Genomic DNA, 8,109 nt, shown 5'->3' with positions numbered 1-8,109 from the left:
GCCGGCCACCTCGCCCGGCTAATTTTTTGTATTTTTAGTAGAGACGGGGTTTCACCGTGTTAGCCAGGATGGTCTCGATCTCCTGACCTCGTGATCCGCCCGTCTCGGCCTCCCAAAGTGCTGGGATTACAGGCTTGAGCCACCGCGCCCAGCCCCAAGCCATGCTTCTTGTGCTAAACGCAGTGGTTTCTCAGACTAAAGGGAGGAGTGGAGAAGCACAGGTCTGGTGTTCCAGCCACTCAGGCCTGGCCTGAATTAGGCCCATGGTTATTTGACCCCCTCCACATCACACACACACTATGCTTTCCATGCTTCCAGGCTGATGGTGGTTTTTTATAGATGGTCTCAGATGAACCCCCTGCTGGCAGCCTTGCAAGGGATGCACTGCGAATCCTCTTCCGGGTTAGTAATGAACAAGGGGCAATGTGATGCCTCAGGGCCTTGGGGTACCTACCTGTCTTTCTGTTAGGGGAGAAAGGTCCTTTCCCTGAGACTGTGAGGCTTTACTGTAAGAGCCCAAGCATAAGCCCTCTTTCCAAACATCCCTGGCTTTAGGAGAAACCAGGTAATAACAGAAGCCACAGGCAAGAGAGCACAGAGAGGTTGGGAGTGAGGCCGGCAGAGAAGAAGGCAGATTTGGGGCAGGGAGATGAGATTCTGGGTTCAGATTCCACCTTTCAGCCTAAATCACAAGACAGGAAACCTGAGGTGGCTGGCGTAAAAAATAATTTTGTTCAAGGGGAGGAACCCTTTGGAGTGACGAAAAGTAGAAACACACGTGTTCCAGAAATGTTATCAATGCCAGGGAAAGCTTGCTTAAACACTCTCACAACATCCCAAATGCCAGCCTCCTTCCAATGTTTGCCAGAAAGTTCTGAGCCGTATTAGCAAATGAGAAGAAATGCCAGGCTCAGCTCTCTCTCCGAGGCCACTAAGAATCCTCACGTTAGAGCTGCAAGGGCCTTTAGAGATCTGGACCAATCCTTCATTTTACGGATGAAAAAACTGAAACCCAGAGAGGAATGACAACTGGCCAAGATCCCACAGCTAGAAATAGTGGAACCAGGTTTTTCTTTCTGCAATAGTGGCCACTGTTCTGTTCCCTTTCCTCTCTCAGAGGCAACCGGCTGGGAAACGCTGGTTTCTAAGAGGCACAGACGGAATCCCAAAAATCTCAGGCCTTTCCCAGCCCTAGTCACCCTGCCTCCTGAAGGCCTGTCACCTGAAGGCAGCTCCACTAGAGTGACAGCTCCCGTTGGCCCTGGCTGGCTCAGGGCCTCTGGGGAGGGTATGGGGGGATGGTGGCTTGGGAGGGAACTTTTGTGGGGCCTCCTTCAGTCGATTGTCTGCAGCTCTGTCTTTGTCTGTCTGTCACTCAGAAGAGAACTGCTGAAGGGAGAGGTCAGGCTGGTCGGTAGAAAGGGAGAAAGAGGCCTGTCCCTGTCAGGGAGGGGTTGGGAAGGCGGCAGGCAAGGGGACCGAAGCACCTTCAGTCTCCTAATCCTTTCCCACTCCAACTCCTGGGCTGTTTCCCCTAGGGAATTCCAGGCTTTGCTCATTTTAGGACCAGGGCAGCAACTGCACACAAAGGCCCTTCTCTTCTTGCCATGTGAAATCCTGGCTCCTCAATGAAGAGCTACTCCCTTACCCTGCCCTGTCTGCAAGAAGAGGCTGCCAAGGGGTCTAACTCAAACCTACAAGGCAGGGAGTTCCATTGCATTCCCCTTCCATGCAACTACCACCCTGACTCCACCCCTGTGCTTGCCTGTGTCCCTGCTAGCGCCTGCCACATCAGATTCCCCAGGCTCCCTCGCCCCCCATGCAATTTCAAGCAGATTCATCCCCAGAGAGCCCCGGTTTCCAGGCCACCCCAGCTTCCACTGTACACTATCCCATCTCCCCAGATTGTGCTGTTTCCAGTCTCCCCTTGTTCCCTCTGCACACGAATCTGCCTCCCCAGATTCAACTGTTTTCAGGCTACTCCGTCTGCCCCCCTGCACAGGACTGTCTCCCCAGACCCTGCTGTTTCTAGGTTCCCCCATATTTCCCTGGTACACAAATTGGCCTCCCTGGGTTCAGCAGTTTCCAGAACCCCCTTACTCTCTCACTAGGCAGTTCCATCTCCCCAGATTCAGCTGTTTTCAGGCTCCCCTCATTTGCCCTGTACACAGGTACCTCTCCCAGGTTCTGCTGTTTCTAGGCTTCCCGGTTTCCCTTGTATATGCATCAGTTTCTAGCTTATGTTGATCCCAGCTGCCTAAGGGATTCAGCAGGTTTAGGGAGAGTGGAAGGAAGAAGAGAGTCAGAAAGAGGAGGAGAAGAAAGATGGTCATCAGGGAAGCTCCGGATTTCTCTTGCGACCCTAAGCAGCTTGCATACAACAGCCTCTGGGCCTCTGCCTCTACAAATAGGCCCCTAAAGGCCATCTGCCCTGGGACACCCCATCCCCTCCCCTCTGTTGCTGCCCAGGATCTGAGCTTTAAGTTGGACATCCTCTGGAGGGCCCCCGTCTTGACAGGAGTGTTTATGCTTGCGTGAGGTGGGACAGGCAAGAGCCTTCTCAAGCCAGGGGTTTCCTTGTCTCTCCTCTGCTATTTCCTTCTTGCCTTCCCAGCACCCCCCGCCCCCCGCTTTTTTTTTTTTTTTTTTGTGTTGTGGTTTTGCTCTGTCTCCCAGGCTGGAGTATAGTGGTGTGATCTCGGCTCGCTACAACTTCTGCCTCACAGGCTTAAGCAACTCTCCTGCCTCAGCCTCCCGAGTAGCTGGGACTACAGGTGTGTGCCACCATGCCCAGTTAATTTTTGTATTTTCAGTAGAGACAAGGTTTCACCATGTTGGCCAGGCTGATCTTGAACTCCTGACCTCAGGTGATCTACCCGCCTTGGCCTCCCAAAGTGCTGGGATTACAGGCGTGAGCCACTGTGCCCACTCCCACCCCTTGTCTCTTTCTCATCTGTTGCACATTAGCTCTCCTCAATTTATCCACATAAAATTTATTTATTTTATTTATTATTATTATTATTATTATTTTTGAGATGGAGTCAAAGTGCTGGGATTACAGGCACAAGCCACCACGCCTGACATTTTGTTTTATTTTTGAGACAGTCTCACTCTGTCGCCCAGGCTGGAGAGCAGTGGCACCATCTCCACTCACTGCAACCTCTGCCCCCAGGGTTCAAGTCATTCTCCTCCCTCAGCCTCCTGTATCCACATAGAATTTAAAGGAAACTCCAAATGCACTCCCAGAACTGAAGGGAGTACAGAACTAAAGACTCACCCTTTTTTTTTTCTTTCAGTTTCCAGGATGGAGTAGTATCAATCTCAGGCCCTGGAAACTGCCCCTGGACTGGTTTCCTGGCATGCTTCTCCAGCTTATGTAAACAATTGTTTCATGTGCAGACTCCCTGCATCCTAAATCCTCCTTGGGGCTGGGAGGATATGGGCAGTGTTCTGCAAGGTATTCCAGGCTTCTTATCTTCTCTGATTCATTTAGATACTGCCTGAAAAGTTTCCACTGGAATCTAGGGAAATGGTCTGATCCCTCACCACCTTCCTCCATATACAGCTGCCCACCCGTTAGCCTAATCCCAGCCATTTGTCAGTCACGACGCTGGCCCCAGCAAACTTTCTGGTTTCACTAAGAAATAAATAGGAAGGGCAGGCCCAGTGGGTCCAGGATAGTGCCCTACAAGAAGGGAGACTTTTCTTCAAAATGAAATCCATATCTAGGTTCAGGCCGCATTGCTTCTGCTCCTAGGACCCAGGAGCAACCTCAATCACCTGATAAGTGGGAATGACAACGCCTGCCTCCTTCACTGAGAGAGAAGTACAAAAAAATTACATGTGTGAAAGAAATAGAATACTTTTACGGATCTTGACAAATGTGAGTTTACATAAATCCTATTAAAAGAACATTGTGCAAGAAGCTTTTCTGTGTCTTATATATAAATTATCCTCTCTCAGAAAAGAAGTGCAGATGGGACTCACTTATTAATTTCATTATTTAAAAAACACAGGTGCTGGGCACGGTGGCTTACGCCTGTAATCCCAGTACTTTGGGAGGCCAAGGTGGGTGGATCACTTGAGGTCAGGAGTTTGAGACTAGCCTGGCTAATATGATGAAACCCTGTCTCTACTAAAAATACAAAAATTAGCTTGGCGTGGTGTTGGGCGCCCCTAGTCCCAGCTACTCGGGAGGCTGAAGCACGAGAATCACTTGAACCCAGGAGGCAGAGGCAGCAGTGAGACGGGATGGCGCCACTTACTCTAGCTTGGGTGACAGAGAGATTCTGTCTCAAAAAATAAAATATTAAAATTAAAATAAATAAAAATTTTGCCGGGCGCGGTGGCTCAAGCCTGTAATCCCAGCACTTTGGGAGGCCGAGACGGGCGGATCACGAGGTCAGGAGATCGAGACCATCCTGGCTAACACTGTGAAACCCCGTCTCTACTAAAAAATATAAAAAACTAGCCGGGCGAGGTGGCGGGCGCCTGTAGTCCCAGCTACTCGGGAGGCTGAGGCAGGAGAATGGCGTAAACCCGGGAGGCGGAGCTAGCAGTGAGCTGAGATCCGGCCACTGCACTCCAGCCCAGGCGACAGAGCGAGACTCCGTCTCAAAAAAAAAAAATTAAATAAATAAATAAATAAATAAATAAATAAATAAATAAATAAAAATTTAAAAAACGCCATTGGAGCCAGCCGTGGTGGCTCCCAGCACTTTGGGAGGCCAAGGTGGGCAGATTGCTTGAGCTCAGGAGTTCGAGACCAGCCTGGGCAACATGGTGAAACCCCATCTCTACTAAAAATACAAAAATTAGCCAGGCATGATGGCAGGTGCCTGTAATCCCAGCTACTCAAGAGGCTGAGGCAGAAGAATTGCTTAAACCGAGAAGGTGGAGGTTGCAGTGCGCAGAGATCGTGCCACTGCACTCCAGCCTAGGCAACAAGAGCAAAACTCGGTCTCAAAACAAACAAACAAACAAAAATATGCAAAGAAGGCCCAGTGTGGTGGCTCATGTCTGTAATCCCAGCACTTTGGGAGGCCTAGGCAGGTGGATCACTTGACGTTAGGAGTTCAAGACCAACCGTGCCAACATGGTGAAACCTTGTCTCCACTAAAAATACAAAAATTAGCCAGGCATGGTGGCACAAGCCTGTAATCCCAGCTACTCGGGAGGCTAAGGCAAGAGAATCACTTGAACCCAGGAGGTGGAGGTTGCAGTGAGCAGAGACTGTGCCACTGTACTGATAGAGTGAGACTCTATTTAAAAAAAAAAAAAAAGCATGCAAAGAAAAATGTGCATCGGAGTTTTTGAGTCAAGAGCCCTGCTATTTTTTCTAACTGCCCAGGAAGGCACTCCTTGTCAAGGGAGTTCTATTTATAAACATTATATTCTCATGCTCTGCAGAAAACACAGGACAGAAAGAGGTGAGAGGGTTCCACCTCTCTTTCTTGTCTCAGTTCTGTCCCTTGTTAGCCGTGTGACATTGGGTAAGTCACCCTTTGAGCTTCACTTTCCTAATCTCAAGGCCTCTAGCTTGCTTTCCCAGAAAGATCCACTTTTTTTTTTCTACCTTAGAGTATAAACTTCAGTCAGTGCCCAAGCCCCTCAGCCCCCTTCCCCAACCTCCCAACTACCTTGGGGAGTGGGACCAGATCTCCAGAGTTGGAGGAAAAGGTCTGTTTTGTTTTTTGTTTGTTTGTTTGAGACAGAGTCTCACTCCATCACCCAGGCTGTAGTGCAGTGGTGCAATCTCAGCTCACTGCAACCTCCATCTCTTGGGTTCAAGCCATTCTCCTGCCTCACCCTCCCGAGTAGCTGGGATTACAGGCATGTGTCACTACGCCCAGCTAATTTTTGTATTTTTAGTAGAGACGGAGTTTCACCATGTTGGCCATGTTGGTCTTGAAATCCTGACTTCAAGTGATCTGCCTACCTTGGTCTCCCAAAGTACTGGGATTACAGGAGTGAGATACCATGCCCAGCCAGGTCTGTGTTTCTTGACAGTGTTTCTTGATCGGAGGCCCTGTTTTCTCAGGATAATTGCTGTCCCAGGTTCCCAGGGTCTCTCACCTTCGTGTTCCAATGGAGGTGCTCACAGCTCTGATGGGGAACCCCCAAGGTTCTCCTCTGTGGTCTAGGGAGTATCTAGGAATGGACTGCAATGTTCAGCACTGTGAGATAACTCCTGCCCAATAGGGAGTAGAGATGCCCTGTAGGTCTGGTCTGCAAGCCTTTTCGTAGTCCTGTCACTGATCCCAGCCAGGCTAAGGATGAAAGAGGGGCTTGTCTTACAGCACCATCTTCTGGGCAAATCTGTGAGAGCTACTTCTTCTTGCTGCCATCTGGAGAACACTGAGATTTTGGGGAATTTTGGGTCCCAGAACTTTTGTTTGTTTGTTTGTTTGAGATGGAGTCTCGCTCTGTTGCCCAGGCTGGAGTGCAGTGGTGCGATCTCGGCTCACTGCAGCTTCCATCTCCTGGGTTTAAGCGATTCTCCTGCCTCAGCTTCCTGGGTAGCTGGGATTACAGGCGCACGCTACCATGCCCAGTTAATTTTTGTATTTTTTAGTAGAGACGGGGTTTCACCATGTTTGTCAGGCTGGTCTCGAACTTCTGACCTTGTAATCTGCCCACCTCAACCTCCCAAAGTGCTGGGATTACAGGTGTGAGCCACCACGCCCAGCCAGTCCCAGAAGTTTTTATCTTACCTGTTTCCCCAAGATAAAATAATTCCGGACTTTTCCAGCCATCTCTTAGGAGGGGATATTCCAAGAGGCCTCCAACCTTCCAAACACAAGGCTGCTAGGAATGGTAAGCAGCTGAAACCAGTCTTCCAATCATTCCAACTAGAACCTGAGTCCTCACCTACTCACCCCATATATCCCCACCCCAGAACACCCTGTTACTAAGAAGCTGTTGTCTGGAAGCAAGGGTATAGCTTCATCACTTCCAGAGTTTTCCTCCATCCTCAAGTTTGTTTGTTTGTTTGTTTTAGATGAGGGCTCACTGGCAGCCATGAGAGTAAAACACCTATTTTCAGTCTCTTAAAACTCAGGTGTCTGGACTGGATGTGACAGCTCATGCCTGTAATCCCAGCACTGTGGGAGGCTGACTTGGGTGGATCGCTTGAGCACAGGAGTTCAAGAGCAGCCTGGACAACATGGCAAAATCCTATCTCTACAAAAAACAAAAAATTAGCGGGGGGGTGGCATGTGCCTGTAGTCCCAACTACCTGGAGGTTGAGGCTGCAGTGAGCCATGATCAAGCCACTGCACTCCAACCTAGGCGACAGAACAAAACTCTGTCCCTTAGGAAAAAAAAAAAAAAACAAAAAAGGCTAGGCATGGTGGCTCAGTCCTGTACTCCCAGCACTTTGGGAGGCTAAGGCAGGAGGATCACTTGAGCCCAGGAGTTTGAGACCAGCCTGGACAACAAATTGAGACCCCCATCTCCCTACCAAAAAAAAAAGAAAGGCATCGTGGTGTGCACCTATAGTTCAAGCTACACAGGAGGCTGAAGCAGGAGGATCACTTCTCCCCAGGAAGTCAAGGCTGCAGTGAACCATGTTCATGCCACTGCACTCCAGCCTGGGTGCCAGAGCAAGACCCAGTCTCAAAAAAAAAAAAAAAAAAAAAAAAAAATCAGGTGTCTAGACAAAGAGAAATTTTGGATCTGGTCAAATGGAATCAGATCTCTCTTGCTACTTCTTTTTCTTTCATTTGAAGTGTATGTGTCTATTTTCAGAGTGGGATATGTGAGAGTGATAAGAGGACACTAAATATGAAATATATAGGCCTGGCGCGGTGGCTCAAGCCTGTAATCCCAGCACTTTGGGAGGCCGAGACGGGCAGATCACGAGGTCACGAGATCGAGACCATCCTGGCGAACACGGTGAAACCCCGTCTCTACTTAAAATACAAAAAACTAGCCGGGCGAGGTGGTGGGCGCCTGTAGTCCCAGCTACTTGGGAGGCTGAGGCAGGAGAATGGCGTAAACCCGGGAGGCGGAGCTTGCAGTGAGCGGAGATATGGCCACTGCACTCCAGCCCGGGTGACAGAGCAAGACTCCGTCTCAAAATAAATAAATAAAATAAAATAAAATAAA

Source organism: Piliocolobus tephrosceles, chromosome 16 (genome assembly GCF_002776525.5).
Source record: "Piliocolobus tephrosceles isolate RC106 chromosome 16, ASM277652v3, whole genome shotgun sequence".
Lineage (NCBI taxonomy): Eukaryota > Metazoa > Chordata > Mammalia > Primates > Cercopithecidae > Piliocolobus > Piliocolobus tephrosceles.
Note: the sequence above shows the minus strand (reverse complement) of the source record.